The sequence below is a fragment of the Monodelphis domestica genome, chromosome 1 (genome assembly GCF_027887165.1).
Source record: "Monodelphis domestica isolate mMonDom1 chromosome 1, mMonDom1.pri, whole genome shotgun sequence".
In the NCBI taxonomy this organism is placed as follows: Eukaryota; Metazoa; Chordata; class Mammalia; order Didelphimorphia; family Didelphidae; genus Monodelphis; species Monodelphis domestica.
The window spans coordinates 199,793,892-199,816,333 of NC_077227.1; the positions used below are offsets into that span (position 1 = coordinate 199,793,892).

General features: G+C 38.4%; 1 long non-coding RNA gene across 1 annotated transcript in view; it reads left to right on the forward strand.

The window, feature by feature from the left end:
- Window positions 1–12,456, forward strand: part of LOC130456278 (uncharacterized) — a 46,978-nt gene extending 34,522 nt beyond the window's left edge. The window contains exon 3 of the long non-coding RNA XR_008914892.1: window positions 12,341–12,456. This is a non-coding gene — a long non-coding RNA (uncharacterized LOC130456278). The remainder of the gene's footprint in view (window positions 1–12,340) is intronic.
- Window positions 12,457–22,442: the final 9,986 nt, after the last annotated feature.

The following is a 22,442-nucleotide window of genomic DNA, read 5'->3' on the forward strand; positions in this document are numbered from 1 at the left end:
AACCAGGGTGCCCTTGACCAGATCCCCCAAAACTGCACCATTGAGCAACTTGACGTCCCTCCTTCAATAGAGGAAGTCCAAAAAGCCATTAAACAAATGAGTGCAGGCAAGGCACCCGGTAAAGATGGGATCCCAACCAAGGTGTACAAGGCATTAAATGGAAAGGCACTCCAGGCATTCCACATAGTGCTGACCAGCATATGGGAAGAGGAAGACATGCCCCCAGAACTCAGAGATGCCTCCATCGTAGCCCTATACAAGAACAAAGGCTAACGAGCAGCCTGTGACAACTACAGAGGCATCTCACTACTCTCCACTGCCGGAAAGATCCTCGCCTGTGTTATACTCAACAGACTCCTGTCATCTGTTTCAGAGCAGAACCTGCCTGAATCACAATGTGGCTTCCAACCAGATCGCAGCACCCTCAACATGGTCTTCACAGTGAGGCAAATGCAGGAAAAATGCCTTGAGCAGAACCTGAGTCTCTACATTGTCTTCATGGACCTGACAAAGGCGTTCGATACAGTGAACAGGGACGCATTGTGGGTGATCCTCAGCAAGCTCGGTTGCCCAGCAAAATTCATCAAACTGATCCAGCTCTTTCATGTTGACATGACAGGGGAAGTCCTATCTGGTGGAGAGACTTCTGATCGCTTCAACATCTCCAATGGTGTGAAACAAGGCTGTGTCCTCACACCGGTACTATTCAACCTATTTTTCACCCAAGTATTGTGACATGCTGTGATGGATCTAGACCTGGGCGTCTACATCAGGTACTGACTGGATGGCTCACTATTCGACCTTCGCCTCCTGACTGCAAAAACAAAGACAACAGAGAGACTCATCCTGGAAGCTCTCTTCGCAGATGACTGTGCTCTCATGGCCCACCAAGAAAATCATCTTCAAACATTGTGGACAGGTTCTCCACCGCAACAAAACTGTTTGACCTGACTATCAGCCTCAGCAAAACAGAGGTGCTGTTCCAACCTGCACCAGGGAGGCCAACTAACCAGCCATGCATTACAATCGACGGCACACAGCTTTCTAACATCAACACTTTGAAGTACCTGGGCAGCATCATCACCAACGACGGATCCCTAGACCACGAGATTAATGCCAGGATCCAAAAGTCCAGCCAGGCACTCGGGCGGCTGGGCTCCAAAGTCCTCCAACACAGAGGTGTAAGCACTGCGGCAAAGTTCAAAGTGTATAACGCAGTGGTCCTCAGCTCGCTCCTGTATGGTTGTGAGACATGGACACTGTACGGGAAGCACATGAAACAGCTGGAGCAATTCCACCAACGCTCCCTCTGGTCAATCATGAGGACCCGATGGCAGGACTGAATCACCAAGCAGGAAGTCCTCGACAGAGCCAACTCCACCAGCATCGAAGTCCTGGTCCTCAAAACCCATCTACGATGGTCTGGACACGTCATCCGCATGGACCCACAGCGAATACCAAGACGGGTATTCTATGGTGAACTGTCAGCTGGACTCAGGAAACAACGCCGACCAAAGAAAAGATTCAAGGATCAGCTAAAGTCCAACTTGAAGTGGGCTGGCATTACACCAAAGCAACTAGAACTCGCTGCCTCTGACAGAAGCAGCTGGGAACCCACATTAACCATGCCGCCACCACCTTTGAAGATGAGTGACATCGACGTCTTGCCGCTGCGCGTGAACGCCGACACCAGGCCACAACCACACCTCCCATAACAACTGGCGTCCCATGCCCCATGTGCCACAAACTCTGCGCCTCAGCCTTTGGACTCCAAAGCCACATGAGGGTACATCAATAGATGATAATGCACAAAGACAATTGTCATTCTCGGTCACCGAGAGACTACCCCTAACTAACTATAGAGAAATCATTTAACTTTTCTGGACCTCAGTTTACCTCTCTGTAAAATGAGGTGGTTGGATTATGGTCTCTGAATTCCACTCTACCTCTAGATCTCTGATCTTTGATCATTTGACACTTTAGTAGGTGCTATCTGAGAGCTCCTACAGCTAAAACCCCCCACATAAATCACCATCTATCACTCTGTAGACCACCTTTGGGCAGCAATTAAACTCTATGAACTTAGTAAATCTGATACTTGGATGACACATAGTCCTTTGCAAGAATATTTATTTGTTTATTTTTGCATGGTAAGACTTGCTGAACTTTTGGCTCTAATGCTATCACTTATAAGAGACTAATGCTAGATAGGACTTTTGTGAAGGAATAACAGTATGAATAATTTAACCTTTCCTTGGTAGTTCTTCATTGCTTTTCAAACTGTGGACCAGAGTTGTCAAACACAAACAAAAATAGGGACCATTAAACATATGTAAGGAGTCCTGTGGGCTGTGTATTGACTTCATCTTAAAATGCAATCTTATCTATGCTTTATTGTATTTTAAAAAATATTTTCAATTATGTTTTAATTTTCTAATTCTGTTAATTCTAATTATAATTAATTACATTTATTTTAATCGGGTTCAGGTGTTGGGCTGCATGTTTGATACCTCTGCTGTGGCCCACAGATGAGAAATGTAGTGAAATGGGAAAGGTGCTGGTTTGGAGTCTGAGGACCTGGATGGAATGTGTCTACCACTTATGCTGGTTTGACTTTAATCAAGTCCTTTGACAACTGTGTGCCTCAGTTTCCTCATCTGTAAAACAAGGAGGTGGGACTAGATGACATTTAGGATCTCTTTTAGCTCTAACTCTATGGTTTTCTGATCCTTAAAGTGAGGAATTCTATTTAATGGCACCTAGGGGATGCAGTGTATAGAATGCTAGGCTTAGAGGAGTTAGAAAGACTCATCTTTTCAAGTTGAAATTTCACCTGAGACACTTAGTAGTTCTGTGATCCTGAGCAAGTCACTTAACTCTGTTTGCCACAGTTTCCTCATCTATAAAATGAGCTGGAAAAGGAAATGTAAAAACTACTCCAAGCATCTCTTCCAAGAAAACCCCAAATGGGTTCATGAAGAGTTGGCCATGATTGAAAATGACTGAACAACAGCAATAATGGTTTAATGATCTTCTAGGTTGTTTCCATACCTAATGAAAAACAGGATGATTTTGGAAAAGACTTACGTGAATTGATGCAAAGCAAAGCTGACAGATCCAGAAGAACACTGTACACAGTGACAGCAATATTTTTTGATGAATGTGAATGACCTATTTATTCTCAGCAATGCAGTGATCCAAGATAGCCCCAGAGACTCATGTACTAGTAAATATCTATCAGCTTTCTGAGAAAGTAGGACATATTTTTCATTCTCCATTATTAATATTTTCTCAATCATTTTCTTAACTCAAAACAATCAATAAAGCTATATATCAAGTCACTACACCAGCCCTTATCACAGTTCCTGGGACATTGGAAGTGAGTAATAAATGTTTGTTGATTTGACTCTACTACAGCATTCTGATTAAATATCTGTTGTACTTATGGGCATTATCTCACACTTGTATGATTTTTCAGATGTATGTAGAAGATGTTGAGGCTAATAAAACACGAATTAATTAAATCATCACTGAATTAATAGCTTTTTCTTATTGTAGTATAGTATAGTCATTATGTATTAGTGTAGTATAACTTTGTTATTCCTACTATAGTGATTTTCCTCAATTACTACATACTAACCATATAACTTCTTCCCACTGAGATACACTGCCTCCCACCATAGATAAAAGGGCAAAAATAGAACAACAGCTGCCCTCATTGGGCAACTCATAACCTCTCTGTGACTTCATTTCCTCATATGTAAAATATGTGATTTGAACAAAAAGAGCTATAATGCCCCTCCTATGTCTAGAATCTTATGATTTCTATCCCAAAGAGCTCATTATAGTCTTTGATCCAATTTAGACATGTGGTGGAGGGATTATCTACACCCAAATCTTCATGTTTGCCAACTTGGAACTGGTTGGTCTTTGTGATAGATGAGAAATCCATTGCTTCTTTATTCAGGTACAGGCTGCACCTGATTCCAGATGCTTAGGTCAAAAGCCCAGGAAAAAAAGCCATCTGGTCCACACCCATGGGGGAGCTAATGAGCAACTTGGAGAGTATATAGCTAGAGAAACCCACACCCACTTGACTGTTTCTATGTTAGACATGGGTCATGTTGTCTTTCTTGTGGGCTGTTGTGGTCAGGACTGAGAGGCAAAGACCAAAATAATTTGATTATAATGTCTTGGTAGTTTCACTACATAAACTCTACTTAGTCTCTTTTCCTCTTCTTACTTAGACGCCCCATGGTTGCTAGTCAGGAGCATTAACATGGATTGTGGATTGTCCTTTGAGCCATTGGGAAATCATTAGGTTCCTTTCCAGGGCACAAATCCTAGTTTACTTATAAATAACAAGTGGCTGATTCCCAAACTCAGGAAATCATCATGGCACATCTTGAAGGAATCCTCTAACCAGAAGGAGGGAATGAGTTTCAGAAGGATACAATGTATTAGTACAGAATAAAGGGTGTTAGCTTTGGGGACAGAATATCTGATTCTGATTTTTACTACCATTGTGGTCTTGGGCAAGCCACTTAACTTTGGGGTGTCAGTTTCCTCATCTGTAAAATGAGGAGGTTAGACTAGATGGCCTCTAAGGTCCTTTCTAAGGGCAACTAGGTGGTACAGTAGATAGAGTGCTGGACCTAAAGTTAGGAAGACCCATCCTCCTGAGTCCAAATCCAGTCTCAAATACTTTTTAACAATGTGACCCTGGGAAAATAATTTAACCCTGTTTGCCTCAGTTTCCTCATCTGTAAAACAAGCTGGAGAATGAAATGGCAAAAACTACTCTAGTATCTTGGCCAAGAAAACCCTAACTGGGGTCACAAAGAATCAGAAAAGACCAAAATGATCAAACAACAACAAAAAGGTACCTTTTAGTGCTATAGCTATTATATAATTATACATTTCTCACCCAAATTTCTTGCTGACTTTTTTAGAGAGGGCTCTACATTTTATGTCCCCAGTCTTCCTAAAGGATTGCCAGAAGGAGAGGATGTGTGTGTGTGTGTGTGTGTGTGTGTGTGTGTGTGTGTCTGTCTGTCTGTCTATCTGTCTGTCTGTGTCTGTGTGCATGTTTGAGGGGGAAGAGGAAAAGGTAGGTGGTTCTGGTGCTCTAATCAGACAGAGAGGATGGGGAAAATTGATGACTACCTGGAAACTATAAGGAAAGGAATGTGGTGTCAGTTGCTACCCTGCAATCAACCAAATTTAGCTTAAAAAATCACAAAATCATGGAGGGATAAAACTGGGGCTTCATTTAGTCTCACCCTCTAATTTTAATACTTTTTTTGTTTTTTTTGTTTTGCTTTTTTCTTTCTAAGCCTTTCGGTTCATTGGTGTAGGGAACACCCTGGTGTGGAAACTTCCTCCATTCTTGCAGATGAATGACTCATCTCTAAAGTGGAATCTTTCAGAGTTGCCTAGAGCAGTGATTTGACTGTGGTCACATATCAACAGTGTCAGAAACACGATTTGAACCCAGGTCATCCTATCTCCAAAACTGGCCCTCTACATACTAAGACCCACCTCTTTTCCAATAATAATTTCAGTCATAGAGAAGAATTTAGTAACAATTATTATGATAATGTGACAACAATTTTAATGACAACAGGCTGGTTATCTAAAAAGTGAAGGGAAAACAAAAATATAACTAGTGGGTACTACATTGGCATTTGTGAAATGGCAAAATTCTAGAAGAAATCTTTTGGCAGATTGAACTGATCCTCTGATATTTGGACATAGAGAAGATTTGCATAGAACAAGAACTCATACAGTTGTGGTCTGTGCTGATGGAGAGGTTCCATTAAAGGAATGGTATCAAATTCAAAGAGAAATGGATCCCTACTGAATCTTGATTTAGAAAATGACAAATTACAATTATCTGTGTTTTTTTGTATTTTTATTTAAACATGTCCCAATTATATTTTAATATGATTTAGATCCACTCATTATTTTTGCTGGAATGTGTTATACATTTGTTACCTCTGCACTGAAGTGTAGAAGTAATAGCAGTTTTGGTGTAGCTGGGTGGTACAGTGGATAGAACACCAGGCCTGGAGTCAGGAAGACTGACTTTCATAAGTTAAAATCTGGCCTCAGATATTTATTAGCTGTTTGATCTTGGGCAAGTCAATAAATGCTGTTTTGCCTCAGTTTCCTCATCTATTTAATGAGCTGGAGAAGGAAATGGCAAGTCACTCCAGTTTTTTTTTTTGTCAAAACAAAACAAAACCAAATGAATGGGGTCACAAGTGAAATGACTAAACAATAACAATAGCAACAAATAGTAGCTCACATTTGTCTAGCACTCTAAGGCTGATAAAGTACTTCCTTTATAACAACATTGAGAGGTAGGAGGTAGGTAGCATCAATATTAACATCCTCATTTTATAGATAAGGATACTGAAACCTAGAGATGAAATAAAAAACACAGGGTGAGTGGTTGGTGGGGCAGCTGGGTGACTCAGAGGATTGAGAGCCAGGCCTAGACACAGGAGTCCCTGAGTTCAAATCTGACCTCAGATATTTCTTCAGGGCATTCTTTATACCAAAGAAATCATGTCTAATAAAAAAAATGTATACTCATGTTCAAACAGTATTTATATTTATAAAAATTTTGTCCAGTTCTGCAAAGTCTTCCTTTTGGAGTTGGTTGGTATAGCATCAAATCTTTAAATTACTCTTGGTAGCATTATCATTTTTATTATATTGGCATGACCTAGCCTCAAGTACTCAATCTTCTTCTTAAAAGGTAATTTGTCTTTTAATTTTTTTAAGGAATGTTTTGCTATTCTGTATATTCAGGCAGTGACTGCATTTAGGTAGATGCATTCCCAGGTACATTCTATATTTTGCAGTGTAAGGATAATTTTAGCATTGTGACCTAAAATCTAAGTTAATTGGTCGCCAGGGAAAAAATCCTAAATATAATACCCAAGTCAGCTGGAAATTTATGGTGACTTTAATAGAGGAAAGGAATTAAGAAAGATAGAGAGGAAAAGAGTTAATTTAAAACTGTTCTGGCTCAGGCTGAGCCAGGCAGGAGTTCAAGGTCTTGGCCAAGGAGGCCTCCCCTGAGAGCCAAGAGAAAGGGAGTCAGTCTTATCACTCACCACATGACTGTCTCAAGGAAGCTGTCTGAGGGAGCTCCTTTAGGCTCAAGTTCCAGGATTGAACTTGCACCCAGGCCTGATCACAGGAAGCCACCAGCCAGATCCACCTCTCTGGGGAAAGAGAGTGAAGAGAGGAAGTGACACGCCCTATATAGATGGTTTTACATCACTCTCCTGTGTCTCATCTGTACCAATGGTAGCTTACGCTTGACTTAGGACAGCCCAGGGGTCTATCAGCTGTTTCTGCACATGTCTATCAAAGGTCATCCTCCTAGATACTTAATCTTTAAGTATGGGTGTAGACATTCCTGATTTTGTTAGACTAAGTAACTTCATTTTTACAATCGGCAGATAGCTAAATCCAATCTTCACAGTAGTTATTTTGAATGAAACTTCCCTCTTGGATGCTGCTATTATTATATGAAATGCTCATTATTTTTGTGGGTTTATTTTTAGCTTTCAACTATTTCCTAGAGGTCTGGAGAAACATCTTAAACTAAGGTTCATAATGAACTGAACCCAGTTCTAGACTCTGCCTACCTGGAGGCCAAGTGCCTCCCTCTGCAGTGATACTCTGGCAATCTCCATCCACCCACACTGCCCTCAAGTGTACACAGGCTACTCCAGGCTCAAGTGGGGAGAACCACAGTGGCTTGTTCCAGTAACCACCTAGGAGCAGGTTAATAGATAGGGCCTCCAATGAGTTTCTTTTAATTCTAGTCTAATTTGTTTACTTCATTGGTAGTTTGTTATTTTATTTTATTTTTTAACTTTTTTTTTCCAACTAAGAATCAATACTGTGCACTAACTTCAAGGCAGAAGTGCAGCAAGAGCTAGGTAAATGGGGTTAAGTGACTTGCTCAGGGTCACACAGCTAAGAAGAATCTGAGGCCAGATTTCAACCCAGGTCCTCTGGTCTCTAGACCTAGCTCTTAATCCACTCAGTCACCTCGCTGCCCCTGGGAGTTCCATAATTATTGATAAAACTTGTTTATAATATTTCTCCATGGCTGGTCTACCTCATCAGAAGGTCCTCCTTGACTAGTTTATGAACCTGCACACATTATTTACTAGATCATACCACACAAATGGTATACATGCTTAGCACCATCTCTGGCACATAATAGTTCCTTAATAAATGTTGCCTGAGTGATAAGTGCTATCTTGTTATTGAAAGACAATTTACAGGAAAATAAATTACTCAAAACAATTCATTCACAAAATAGTGACTTAAAACAAAAACAGAATTAATGATATTGACAACCAAATTCCTATGACCTAGTTAATTAATAATGAAATGTAATTTTCATATATTTATATAATATATACTATATTAACTATAAATATATAATATAAATACAACATATTAATTTTAAGTATATAATATAAATATACCATATTAATTATAAATGTATAGTAGAAACATAGTATATTAATTATAAATGTATAATACTAATATACTATTATAAATATAGCATGCTAATTATATATACATAATATTAGTATAATCTATTATTTATAAATAGGTTAATTATGAATATATAATCATATAAATAAATCTAATAATTAAAACTCATTCTCACTATACATTCTAGTCTTTTCAGCACTACATTATGGGGGGCAGTTAGGTGGCTCAGTGGATTGAGAGCCAGGTCTTGAGGACTTCCTAGCTATGTGACCCTGGGTAAGTCACTTGATCTCCATTGTCTAGTTCCTTCTTTCTGCCTTGGAACCCATAGGGAGTATTGATTCTTACAAGGAAGGTAAGGGTTAAATTTTAAAAAAAATAAAATCCCCCACTATATTATGCTACTTCTTTATGAGATGGTAAGTAGGAAATGCTTTGCAAACCTTATCATGGTATATAAAAGTTAATTATTATTCAGCGAGTGACTTTTCATGTCTCACATATGGTGCCAGAAATGGACTGTAAATCATTCCCAGAAAAAAAAAGTCCAAGGAATGAGCCCTTTTTATGAGCCCCTCAGCATCCACCCAAGCAACTTTCCACCCTCAGAGTGGGGGAGGCAAGGGACACACAGTGAACTTGGTGGGAGGAGCGGAATGATTTTACCCCATGGAACCAGTTCCATCTGGAATCCCCCAGGGTAGGGAGATTATGAGTGAGAGCTAGCTAGTCAGGAGCAGGAGCAGTGGGGTAGAGAGGAGTAAGAATAGTTATCAGAATCCAGGAAAGGTCAGGGGTAGGAGTGGGTGGAGGTGGTACCCAGCTGGGGACACCTGAAGCTCCTTCCTCCAGTGATCCCAATCCATCATTTTCCTTTTGTCTTTGAAAACGGCCCCCAGGGAGAAGCCCGGGGCAAAGCCAGGGAGCTGGCTGTGCTTCTCCTCTTGCCCTCCTTCCTCACTCTCAGCTGGAAACAAATAACTCAGAACTAGTCTGTTTCCTGGCAGTTCCAGTTTCTTTCAGGCTCCATTTGTAGTGCATTCTTCATAGGCAAATTCTTTCAGGGGCAAATGGAGATGACTCCATGGAAGGTGTTAGGACGGAGAGGCTCCTGGGAGGTGATATTTACAGAGCTTCCATTTTAAAGGCCCTTTCCTCTCCCCACCCCCATTCTGTGGCAACAACGGAAGACAGAGAAGACCAGCTGGGTGTAGGAAAAGGGTCAGGAATGCCTCTCCTCTGTGACTGAACTCATCAGGGGTTGGAGGAGGAATTTTAGCCAAAACAGATTTTACAGAAATACAGAAGAAGAAAAGTACAGGGTGGAGATAAAAATGTGACTGAAGAGAAAACAAAAAAACAAAAATGAAGCAGTCCAACCATTATTAGATAGGGGGTGGGGAGGGGTTTATGGACAGGAGTAGCAAAAAAATGACCTAGGAGGCAAAGTGTCAGCTTCAGTTAAATTAATCAATCAAGATACTTGGATGTCTGCATAGGAGTTTAGAATATTGGAGCCATGAAATCCAACTTTCTAATTTACTGGTTGCAGTGTGAGGTTGTCTTCTCTAACTCTATTTATTTTTGGACTCCGTGGGTAAGGGGAATAAGGTTGTAGACTTGGGGAGGGTTTAGGAGACAGCCAGCAGAATAACTAATGGTTGAAAACCAGGTTTAAGGAAGTTAATTTAAATAGGGGAATTGAGATTATTCCTCCTGGAGAAATGAAGAATGAGAGATAGGAGAGCTGAGTAACAATGCCTGAATATAGAAGTGACACCATTCCCAATGGTGCGGGGAGTGGGGAGGAGAGATAGAATGCCAGTCCTGGAGTCAGGAACATTTGAGTTCAAGATTTCTCTTTGGAGACTTCAGTCAAACCTGTCGCCTAAAGGTCAAGGGTGAGGCTGTAAATATTTTCTCACTGTTTCATGAGCTGGGGGGTCTTGACTGAATTGTTTTCTAGTACCACAAAATGTGATGGAACTTCTCTTTCTGCCACCAGGAAGACCAAGAACTGGATGTTTTGCCTCATTTCTGTGTGTTTTACATAATTGATTTGGTATTTCATTATTTAGTTTTTAAGAAAAATATTTTCCTACTCTTTTACATGGAAAGAATATTGCAGATGTTTAATATTGTGTTGTATTTTTTCCTGAGAAATTTGTTTTACAGTCACAACTATTTTGAGGTAGTCTTGAACTTGAAGATCCAAGGAGAGCCCTCAGACTAGCTGTGTGACCTTGGACAAGTCTCTTAACCCTATTTGCCTTAGTTTCTTCATCTGTCAAATAAGCTGGAAAAGGAAATAGAAAACCACTCCAGGATCTTTGCCAAGAAAACCTCAAATGGGGCCACAAAAGGTTAAATACAACTCAGCAACAACTGGAGAAAGAGCCTTATCTCTGAAGCTGGAGGAAAAAGGCTAACATCTGATCCCTCACATCTACTAATTGGGTGACCTTGTGCTTGTCACTGAAATTCTCTAGGCTTGTTTCCTCATTTGCTAAAATTCCCCCTTTTGTAAGAAACTTTTCTCATCCCTCCTTAATCCTAGTGCTTCCTTCTGTTGATTTTCTCCAATTTATCCTGTGTATATTTGATTTGTACAGAGATATTTGTAAGTTATCTCCCTCATCAGACTGTGAGATCTTTAAGAACAAGAACTTTTTATCAGGGATAGTGGTGGTGCCTTAGAACAATGACTGGCACATAGTAGGTGCTTAAATCATTGTTGACTTGACTCTTTTAGTCAATCTTGAAGCATTGATAGAAAGATAGATTTAGTCAAGAAAGTTTGTGTTCAAGTACTGTCTCTGACAGATACTGTTTGTGAGACCTTCTCAATGCCCTGGGCAGCTAGTACTATATAGGGTCAGAGAAGACTTCCTAAGTGGGAATTCTCTTCATGAATGAAATCCCAAGCCTGGTCCAAGAATAAAAATTGTTTGACTGGCAATTAGGAAAGAGTTTTTGAGAAAGAAGATGAAGAAACAGACAATCTCATGGGATCTGAAAGTCTTTAAAAGCAGTCTGGATTCTTATCTATTTTAATCTACCTGAAGACATGAGTGTAATTAGTACTCTCACTATCCTTTCCATACCTATAACTTTTCCTCAGTGACTCCTGGTGCCAGACAGGTAGGAGCAGAATGGCATTAGACCCTATAGAAAGTAATTTCTTCAACCAGCAGGTGGCATCAATACACAGCGAAAGCCACTTGGGACAACCAGAATTTTCCCAAGGGCTATCTTAAAAACTCTATTCTCTATAATTTGGGGATATAAAAAGACCCATCCAGGATGTGCATTTATCCAGGGCCAGAGTTCTTATTGGTGGGATCCTGGCAAGGGATCCACTATGAGGAGTGTTTTGCCCATCTCTGGATTTCCCCTTAGGGTGCCTCAATATAGTTAAGAGAAACTGCCATGAGTAAATTTGGAAAAATACTTACCTGAAACCCAAAACCTTCAGTCTTAGTGTCATCTGTGGGAAACTACTTACCCTATTGGACAAATGGGAAAAAAGTAAGCTATGGAAATGTTCGTTAGACCTGCTTCTCTAAATTCTTAGCAAAGGAAATTCTTTAATTTGAATGGTGCTAATGCCATCTGATGAGCTGGTGGGAAGAAGAGTCTTTGGGAGGGTGCAGAAGAGCAAGAAGACCCTTGATTCACTTATATTTCAAATTTAAGGCCTTCATTCCTGCCTCTGTATCCTCAGAGCCAAGCTTAGAGCCTGGAACTTAAATTCTTGTTAAATGAATGATGGATTAATTTATTTTAATTTGTTTTTTAATTACAGATTTTACAAAACCACATAAAACAAGCATTTCTATATACAAAGAAAAAGAAGATTGTATGTAAATGAAATCATAAATATCTTAAATGTTTGGCATACTTTTCCTTATAATTACATAATAAATCCCACACAAAACTTTCAAAGCTGTCCTTCTTTTCTGTGTTTCCTTGTAGATATCCCATTCTCTTCTTCTTTTTTTTTTTAAGTAATTAATTAAAGAATTTATCCATAAGTGTCCCAGGTCCTTTTCATTCTTCTTGCATCACATAAGATATCACTTAGGAGACAGACATATTCATAAAAATTGTCTCATGTTTACTTTTCAATTCACTCTCCAGAGGTAACATTCACAGTTTGTTCTTCCAGTATTAAAGCTATATCTGTGTATGATGCTTTCTTGGTTCTATTCATTTCACTGTTTATTATCTCATGTAATTTTTCCCAAGTTTTAAACAAATTAGCATGCTCATCATTTCTTATGGCACAGTAGTACTCCTTCACAAAAATATACCACAATTTCTTTAGCCATTCCCCAATTGATGGGCATCCCCTTTATAGTTCTAAATTCTTGAACCCCTAAAACTACATTACCCAAAATTCCTTTCTATATTACCAAGAATCCTTTTCCCTTTCCCTTCTTCCTCACTTTCTGTGATGGTATTTAAGTTTGCTGTGACTTCTCCCAGGCTCTTTTTTACTTGCGACAGGGCTGAATTCAGGTAGTTTCTTTCACTTTAAATATTATTAATAAAACTTTAAAAATATGATAATTAGTTATTGGATATTAATTTTCATCTTTATACCCCTTAATTTCTAGTTCTTTGCTACTATGTGATTGATTAATTTAAAAAAATTTGGAGGACCTTTTTTCTCTCTCTGAATCTCTCTTTTCAGGGTAACATTAAACTTAGTTTGTCTTCTTGAATAGTAGAGGGAAGTAGTTTAAAAACTCTTGGTTGGGAGGCCTCCTAGGAACTATGCTGTTCACTGAGGATGTAATTATGGGCACTGCCAATGGGGGTGGGGGTGGGACAAAGGACAGTGATGAGTAGAAGAGGCATATAAGGTAAGATTCCTAGACCAAGGAATGAATGAATTTGTGTGTAATCTCTTCTGCCACATTCTTGTTGCACTTCCAGAGTCAGCATTAGTAAAACAAAAAGGACAATAGAATTGAAATGAGAATCTAGACTGCCATTTCATATCAGGGGGCCCCAAGGAAAGTTATTTTCTTACCACCTGGCCTCTATTTCTTACTTCTCAAAAAGGGGGTTAGAATAGATGATCTCTGAGATCCCTATCAGAGTTAAATCTATGATCCTCTAGATCAGTGGTTCTCAACCTCAATTTGTAGCAACAAGAATACATAATGCATATCAAGTATTTACATTCCGAATCATAACTGTAGCAAAATTACAGTTTTGAAGTAGCCACCAAAATAATTTTTTGGTTTGGGGCCACTGCAACATGAGGAACTGTATTGTGGGGTCAAGGCATTGGAAAGGTTGAGAACCACTGCTCTAGATACTGGGGTTAGTAATCAGTAGGGTAGGAGTTCAAAACCTAGCTTTGCTACTTACTATCCACGTGCCCTCAGACTAGCCAATAATTCTAGATATAAGCTAAGATCTCTTCTAGGTTTAAATCTATGATCCTATGATTCTTGGCATTTTTAATTATTTAGCAATTAGAGAAAACCACTTTTTAGAGGGTGGGAATTATCTTTTTTTATGCAGATTTTTCATATCAGATTAATTGTCAACTCTGAAGACAAAGATTTGGCTGAAAATGTCACTATATCCCTCGTAGGACACAGATCTCCTTCGCAGAATCTGTTGTTTAGTTTTTTCAGTTATATCAAACTCTTGACCCCATTTGGAGTTTTCTTGGCAAAGATACTGGAGTAGTTTGACATTTCCTTCTCCAGCTCATTTGAAAGATGAGGAAACTGAGGCAAACAGGGCTAAGTGAATTGCCCAGAGTCACAAAATTAGTGTCTGAGGTTCTCTTGACTAAAAGCCCTGTGCTTTATCCATTGTGCCACCCAGCTACCCTAATAAATACTTATTGGTTGTTTGATTGATTGGTTGAACAATGGTGCTATCAAAACAATGGAGAAGGTTGAAGTCAAATATCTGTTTCCTAGAAAGACAAGGCATATTTTATCTCTGTGCTATTGAGCTACAAATGAAGAACACTGTTTTTAGAGATGGGAAGTAGGAGAGAATCCAAGACCAGATATGCTCTCTCCATTTCTGACTTTGAAAACAAATTGCTTTCTTCTGGCCTATTTCAAATGTCAGAGGCAATGGGATTGACATCAATACCCAGCAGGCCACAGATTATGGCTGACTTTAATGACTGCCTTCTGTCGTGTTTATTGTTCTGGATGTTAATATATAGAATAAATGACAGTCCTTTAATTGAAGGTTGGAAATGCTGCAAGTGAAGGCCCTCAGTGAAATCATCATTAACGACTGAAGTGAAATCCAACACACTTTGCTGGCCAGGAAATTACAGCCTTGTGGTCTGCCTTCCTATTTGTGTGTGTAGAAGAGAGAGCCAGGCAGGCAACCCAGAGGAACTTTGCTCATAAGTCTTGATTTGGGGTAAGAAGTGGGGATATTATTAGGAAACTAACAAGTGCAGGATGACCACATTTATTTTCACAGGAAGTCTTTTCTAATCAGCGTCCCAAAACAAAGTTATCCTTTCAAATTTTTGAATCTAGAAACGGAGAGATAAGAATAACTTATTTTATTTCTTTTTTAAAATTATATACTGAATAACTACTACCACCACCAAAAACATTGAAATATAAAATGCATAAAATTATATGTTAATTTCTTTTCTTTCTGGAAAAAAAAGGGGTCAGGGATCTCTTTCCTGCTTTTTATCTGGTTTAATTAATGGACCATCAGAAGTTTCAGAGGTCAGAGTATTGGCTGTGGAGTCAGAAGGCTTAGTTTCAAATTCTAGCTCTGATTCTGCTGATTGAACATTTGGTGGTAGTTAGGTGGGCAGTGGATAAAGCACTAGGCTTGGATTCAGGAAGAATTGTTTTCATGAGTTCATATCCGGCTCTATGTGACCCTGGGCAAGTCACTTAAAGTTCTTTATGTGAAAAATAAGCTGGAAAAGGAAAAGGCAAACCACTCCAAAATCTGTACTAAGAAAACATAAAATTGAGTCATAGTCAGACACAACTGAAACAACTCAACAATTATAACAGAAATTAGACAATCACTTAACCAAAGGCTTCCAAGGTCCCTTCCAACTTTATATCTGTGGTACTATAAATAGAATTCCAGAATCTGAGTTGGAAAAGTTATTGACTCCAACCCATATATGAATAGGAATTCCCACTCAACATTCCTTCAAGCCTCTGCTTGAAGACTTCTATAGATAATGAATTCATTTACTCCTAAGATAGCCCATTCCAATTTTAGACAATTGTAATTTTAGGAAATCTTTCCTTTTGTAGAACTGAAACCTGTCTTTCCTCAACTTTAATTCAAGAATAATAACTCAATACAATGTCATAAATAGTGTGAGCTAGAAACAGAAAAGTAAGGAGACAAGTTTGACATCCCTATCATTGAGATTGGGTAAAATGGGATTGGCCACAGGGAAATGACACTAGATGATTATTCTTTATTTAAAATGGATAGAGAGGCATCTATGTGGCTCAGTAGATAGAGAGCTAGTCTGGAAGAAAGGAAGTCCTGGGTCAAAATCTGACCTTAGAAACTTCCTACCTCTGCGACACTGGGCAAGCCACTTAAATTCAATTTTCTAGATCTTACTATTCTTTTTGCTTAGAACCAATACTTAATATCAATTTTAAGACAGAAAGCAAGGGTTTAAAAATAGAAAAATAAAATGAATAGAGTAAAGGGGGTAGTAGAATAGCATCATATGTAAAGAAGATGTGTTATGTGAAAATTATAAGAACCTGAGTGGGTAGAATATGGTAAAGAACATGAAGGTGAAGATCAATAAAGGGAGAGTTGATGACAAGATTAATTTGGGACTACAGACCATGTGAACATTTCATTGCCCATCTTGGGTCCTTCACAAAAGTAGTCCATTTCCCATGTCTGAAGGCACTCTCTCATCATCTCCATCTCATAAAATCCTGAATTTCCTTCAAAGCACCACTCTAGTGCCATATCCTATTTGAAAACTTTTCTGACATCCCTTGACTTCTCAGCATCTATACTAGCTGTCAACACTCTCTCGAATTTACTTTTTATATATTCCACATTTATTTATCTGTGAAGCATCTGTGCTTCAGATGCTCTTATTTGTAGATGATATGGGGTTGACTGCATCATACTTTAGACTACTACAGAACTTCCCACATGAGATTTATGACCATTCACAAGAGTTTGGACTAACAATTTATTCACCCAGGAAGAATCAAGTATGTGAAGGATACTTATTGTTCAAGATATGATTTACAATTGAATAGATAACCTATAGAGCCCATCCATCAGTATATATGTATTGACATGGAATTGTGAAGAAAGTACTGAATATTGAGTCAGGAAGACCTAGATTCAAATTCCATCTTGGACACTTCCTAGCTCTGAGGCCTCAGGGAAATAATTTAATTTGTCTGGTCCTCAGTTTTATTTTCTGTTATTTGAAGGGATTAGATTTGGCTTCCCTTTCAGTTTTAAATTTATGATCCTGTATAATTTAGACAAATATTGCAAATAGCTAATTATTTGGGCCCTGACTTGACCAAGAGGAAATCAAATTCTATTGCCTTTAGTGAGTTATTTTAATTGTCCCAAACTTCTCCTTGAAACAAAGGCTCAGCTTTTTAATGCTAATATTATTTCATTGCTATTGTATGGCTAATCATGTACTATGTGTAAAGAACTAAAAATACAAGTGGAAAGACAAGATGGACTCTATTCTTGAGGGCTGCTCACATTCCAGAAGAGACAACACAGATAGAAGGTTTTAGCTAAAGTCAAAGGGAAAGGTCCAAGGGTCCTTAGAGTTTAGTGGCAAAGAAGGCATAAGTGCATTTTCCTTAATGTCATTTCCATTGATTAAACTATTTCTTTTTTGAAAATGCCAAACATTCTGATATTGAGAAATTTCTTTTCCAGATCTCAGTAGCTTTAGCTATTAAGAACCAGAAAACATAGCACTTGTAAATGTAGTTGCCAAGTCAAGTTTTTCAAACCTCACTGTTATATTTAAATGTTAGCTTCACAAGGGTTGCTTACCTGGATGACAATTTTATAGGCCATGCTGGAAACAGGAGTAATGTCTATGAGGCATTGTGATTTCTAGGCTCATTGCTTACCTGATAGTCAGTAGCAAGTGGTGATAGTGATGAACCATTTCTCTACAAATGTTGCTTGTCTGGAGGAAATCTGAGGGATGGTTGTAGTTGGAAACAAAGTCAACCATTTTGGGATAATTGCTACTCCCAGAGCTCTTGGGTTCAGGGTTCTGAGTATTCTCCCTTGGAATATGAGGGGAAGTTTTTGGCCAAAATAATAATTTCAGTTATCAACCTAGAATATGCCAACTCTTATTTCTCTCTTGATGTGTCTTGCTACCTAAGCTAGGTTGACTTGCTTATTCTTTTGAAGGGAGTTGTTTGTCTGTAGGTGTTAGTGGTGAGCTCCTTTTCCACAGGGTTCACCCCATTGAATCATAGATATAGGAATGGCCTGGAAACAGGGTTGAAGGTTTTGAGTAAAGTATGCCACCAAATAAATGTGTGAGCAATAGAAAAGACAGGATGGTAATCTGTCAAGGGTGATGGATAACTAATGGACAACCTGTGCATCCAATTGGTATCCTCAAGTTATTAAGAGAAGGTCCTAGCACATTGGGTAGAATCCCTGTGGTGAACTTTTGGAAGGGCGTGGGATATAAAAATATTTCTTACAATGAAATTATACACCCATGAGATTATTTAAAAATCTGTGTATGTGAATGAATGAATGAAAAAGTTATCAAGTACTCATTTTATTTAAAACACTGTACTAAATGTGGGGTATATAACCAGAGAAAGTAAGATAGTCCTTAATCTTCAGGAATTCACATTCTGTTGGGACAATGGCTACATATACTACTATGGGGAATTTCAGCTCTTCATATATCTACTGGAGCTCTCTTATCAAAAGTTAAACAGAAAATAGCTTCTTAACTAGCTTTAAAAATAATTTCATCCTTAAAAAGGTGAAGATAGTTATAAAGGGACTGCAAGTCTAATTAGTAATGATATCCTGGTTTCTGTAGTGGAAAAACTGATGAACCCTGGGATAAGTAGTCACCTCATCTTAGAGTTTATGATGGAGTAGGAGTAGAAAGCTGGCTCTACTCTGATGTGCACTTGAGATTTGGGGAGAATGTAGAAAAGAGAGATAAAAAAGAATAAATAGAGTCTAATGACCTAAGATTCTACAGGGAAATTATCCCAAGAAGGATGATGATTTCTCAGGAATAATATTCTAAAGAGAGAATAATTAGTCTGATCATGAGGAAAAGTGGGAGATTTTTAGAGACCTATATAGTGATATAGATAACTAATTAACCAATTTAGTTTTTTTAATTACATGTAGAGGTAATAGAACCATGAGCTGGTAAATGAGAATAAAAATAAAGAAAAAGACTCTTGAGAATAATGTTCAGAGTTATGGCTTTGAATGAGTCAAAACTGCCAACTAATGCTAAGGAAAACATTTTAAAATCTTTTAGTTATTTTTATATGGGACAAAGAAAGGCTAGACCTGCTATTCAGTGTGGATGAGATGATGATTATAGTTGACATTGAGAAGGCTGAACCACTCAGTTCTTATTTTGCCTCTTTTCGAAAGAGAACTGAACAAAAAATGAATAACATGGAGTTGAAACTGAAAATAAGTGCAGGTATGGTAAAAATGGCCTCAAATGCCTTTAAGTCACTAAGCCTGGATTACATACTTCCTAGAGCATTGAAAAAAACTGGCAGACTTTTAGTGATTGATGAACTATAGTTGATGATCTTTGAAAGCTAATGAAGAGCAGAAAGGGGCTATCCAAGACTGGAGAAGGGCCAGTGTTCCCCCCCCCCCCTTTTTTTTTAATGAGAAGGAGCTGGGGTCTGCAAGATATAAGGTCAGTAAGCCAGATTTTGGTCCTGGAAAAATTCTAGAATATATTATTAAAAAGGGTGATTTGTAAGCATTTAGAGAGGGAAAGAGCGATTAATAATAGTCAGCATATATTTACCAAGATTAAACCAGACCAGTAGCCAAGACGATGAAGTAGAAATAGCTGCTTACTTCTCTCAATTACTCCAAATACCTGGCTGAGTAGTGATTGGAAAATTGAGGGAGAACCACAGTGGGTTATCTTCCCAAACCAAGATCACAAATTTAACTTTCAAGTAAATAACTAGAACTATACTTGTGGAATAGGAAGGGCCTGGTATCACAGGCTCAGAGCCTAGAGCTTTGGTCAAAGCCAGCAGCATTTGGATGCCCAGAGCTGATCACTGCCTGAGCCTCTCCAGTCTTCCCAGATACTCCAGAGTGGGCTGAGGCAGATGAGGTCTTCTGAAGGTGAAGAGAGAAGGCATGATAATCAAGGAGCTGAATGTCCTTTGTTTTAGGAATACCTTCTTGGGCTAAGACTTGAATAGCAAGACAGTATCCTTTGAGATATGAACCAGATTTAGCTGTGGGAGATGAACCTACTGGGACTAAAGAGGATCAAACAGAGATTCGAGCAAGAACAACATGGGGGATTCCATAGAACAAAGCGATGACTGAGGGGTTCAAGACAAGTAGGGAATGCTATAAAGCAAAGCTTCATTAGAGGCTGCAGTGAGTTGGGTGGTTATGAAGGGGTGATGATTTCTAGTTTACACAGATACTCTGTCTTCTGTTGTGAAAGGGCAAATGGATTTTAAGCAGCCATCTTGCAAAAGAAAAAACAGACAAATAAAATGACAAATAAAACAAAATAAGAATAATAAAGTTTTTAAAAGTACATATCAATCTGCATTCAAACTCCATTAGTTCTTTCTTTGGAAGTAGATAGAATTTTTTATCATAAGTTCTTTGAGTTATTATATTGCTGAGAATAGCTCAGTCATTCACAGGCTGATCATTGCACAATATTGTTGTTACTGTGTACAATATACTTCTGGTTCTGTTCATTTTGATTTGCATCAGTTCATGTAAAATTTCTCAAGTTTTTCTGAAACGACTCCCCTTGTCATTTCTTTCTTTTCTTTTTAAAAATCTCTTAACTTCCATCATGGAATCCATACTCTGCATTGGTGCCAAGGCAGAAGGGCAATAAGGTCTAGGCAATGGCAGTCAAGTGACTTGCCCAGAGTCACATAGCTAGGAAGTACATGAGGCCAGATTTTAACCCAAGATCTCTGATCTCTAGGCCAGCCTCTCAATCCACTGAGCCACTTAGTTGCCTGCCTCCCTCCCATAAATTCTTATAGCACAATAGTTTTCCATTACAGTCATATACTACAACTTGTTCAATCATTCATCAATTGATGGGCATTCTTTCAATTTCCAATTCTTTGCCAGTTCAAAAGGAGCTGCTATAAATATTTTTGTACATATAAAGCTTTACCTCTTTTCTTTGATCTTATTGGAGCACAAATCTTCTAGTGATATTATTTGGTCAAAGGTTATATATGGGCCTTTGGGCATGGTCCTAAATTGTTTTCCAGAATGGTTCACATCTAGTTTACAACACTGATAGTGCATTAGCGCTCCAATATTTCTACTTCCCTTCCAACATTTGTCATTTTTCTTTTTGCTCTTTTTGTTCAATCTAATAGGTAAAAGGTGGTACCTCAGGGGTAAACCAAGTCTTGATCTAATGGGAAAATACACATCCAAATCAAGTTTGATGCCATTTTCAAAGGGCAAGAGCTAAAGGGAGAGTGGAAGACTCCTGTAAGCCACAAAAAGCTTGAGGAGTTGCTCTAGAGTGCCTTCTGGTGATGGATAGTCAGTGAACAGATGAAAATAAATTTTCTGCACCAAGTTCTGGTCATAGGATTTCCTAATGTGCCCTGGGCTTTAAATTAGGACAATTTATCTTTATGAGTTCAAATCTTGTCTCAGACACTTATAAGCTCTGTGACCCTGGCCAAATCATAAAACCCTGTTTGCCTTAGTTCTTCATCTGTAAAATGAGCTGGAGAAGGAAATAGCACACTAGTCTCATGTTTCTATCAAGAAAATCCCAACTGGGGTCATAGGGAGTCAGGTAGGCCTGAAAAACAACTAAACAACAGCAAAATATGTCAGGCATGGTGCTAAGTGTTGAGTATTCAACTAAGTAAAAGAAAGTCCCTCCCCTCAAGGAACTTACCATTTCATGGATTCCTACTGGCTATTAGAATCCTGCAGTTCCAGATCTGAAAGGGACCTCAGAGATTATCTAGTTCGACTCATATCTGAATGGAAATCCCCTATGCAATATCCTTAGTAAATGATTATCAAGACTCTACTTGGAGAACTTCAGTGATGGAATTATTTCCCAAAGAAGATCATTCTGCTTCTGGATAGCTCTATAAACAGTCCTGGTAGTTAAACATTACAACTCTTAATATCTGCATTTTATAGATAGGGAAATAATAGCAATGATAAACTAATCGAGGAATAATATTTTAATAATTGTCAGCATATTGCTTCCTCTTAATCTTCAAACTATTTAGAAGGAAAATGTTGTAAAATAAAAAGACCAAAAAGAAGAAATTAATACCATATAGAAAGAAGGGGAGATATATTCGTATCATCCTTGTTTTCTTGACGCCAGATCTGTTCATAGATATTTTTGGTAAATCTACGGGAAATTGAAACCTTGAATTTCAAAGCTCTAATGTAATCATGAAAAGGAATTCTTTTTATCCACAATAACCTTACAGATTTTAGATAGAAAAGAGCAATGGAGTGTTTGTCTCAGGATCTTTTCTATCTGAGTTTCACTGAATAAGAGGAGAAGAATGAGAATTATATTAATTTTTGACATTTTATTATAAAGTACATAAAGGTTTGCAAAGCATTTTTACCATCCTTAGTTCATTTGATCCTCACAAAAATCTTGTGAGATA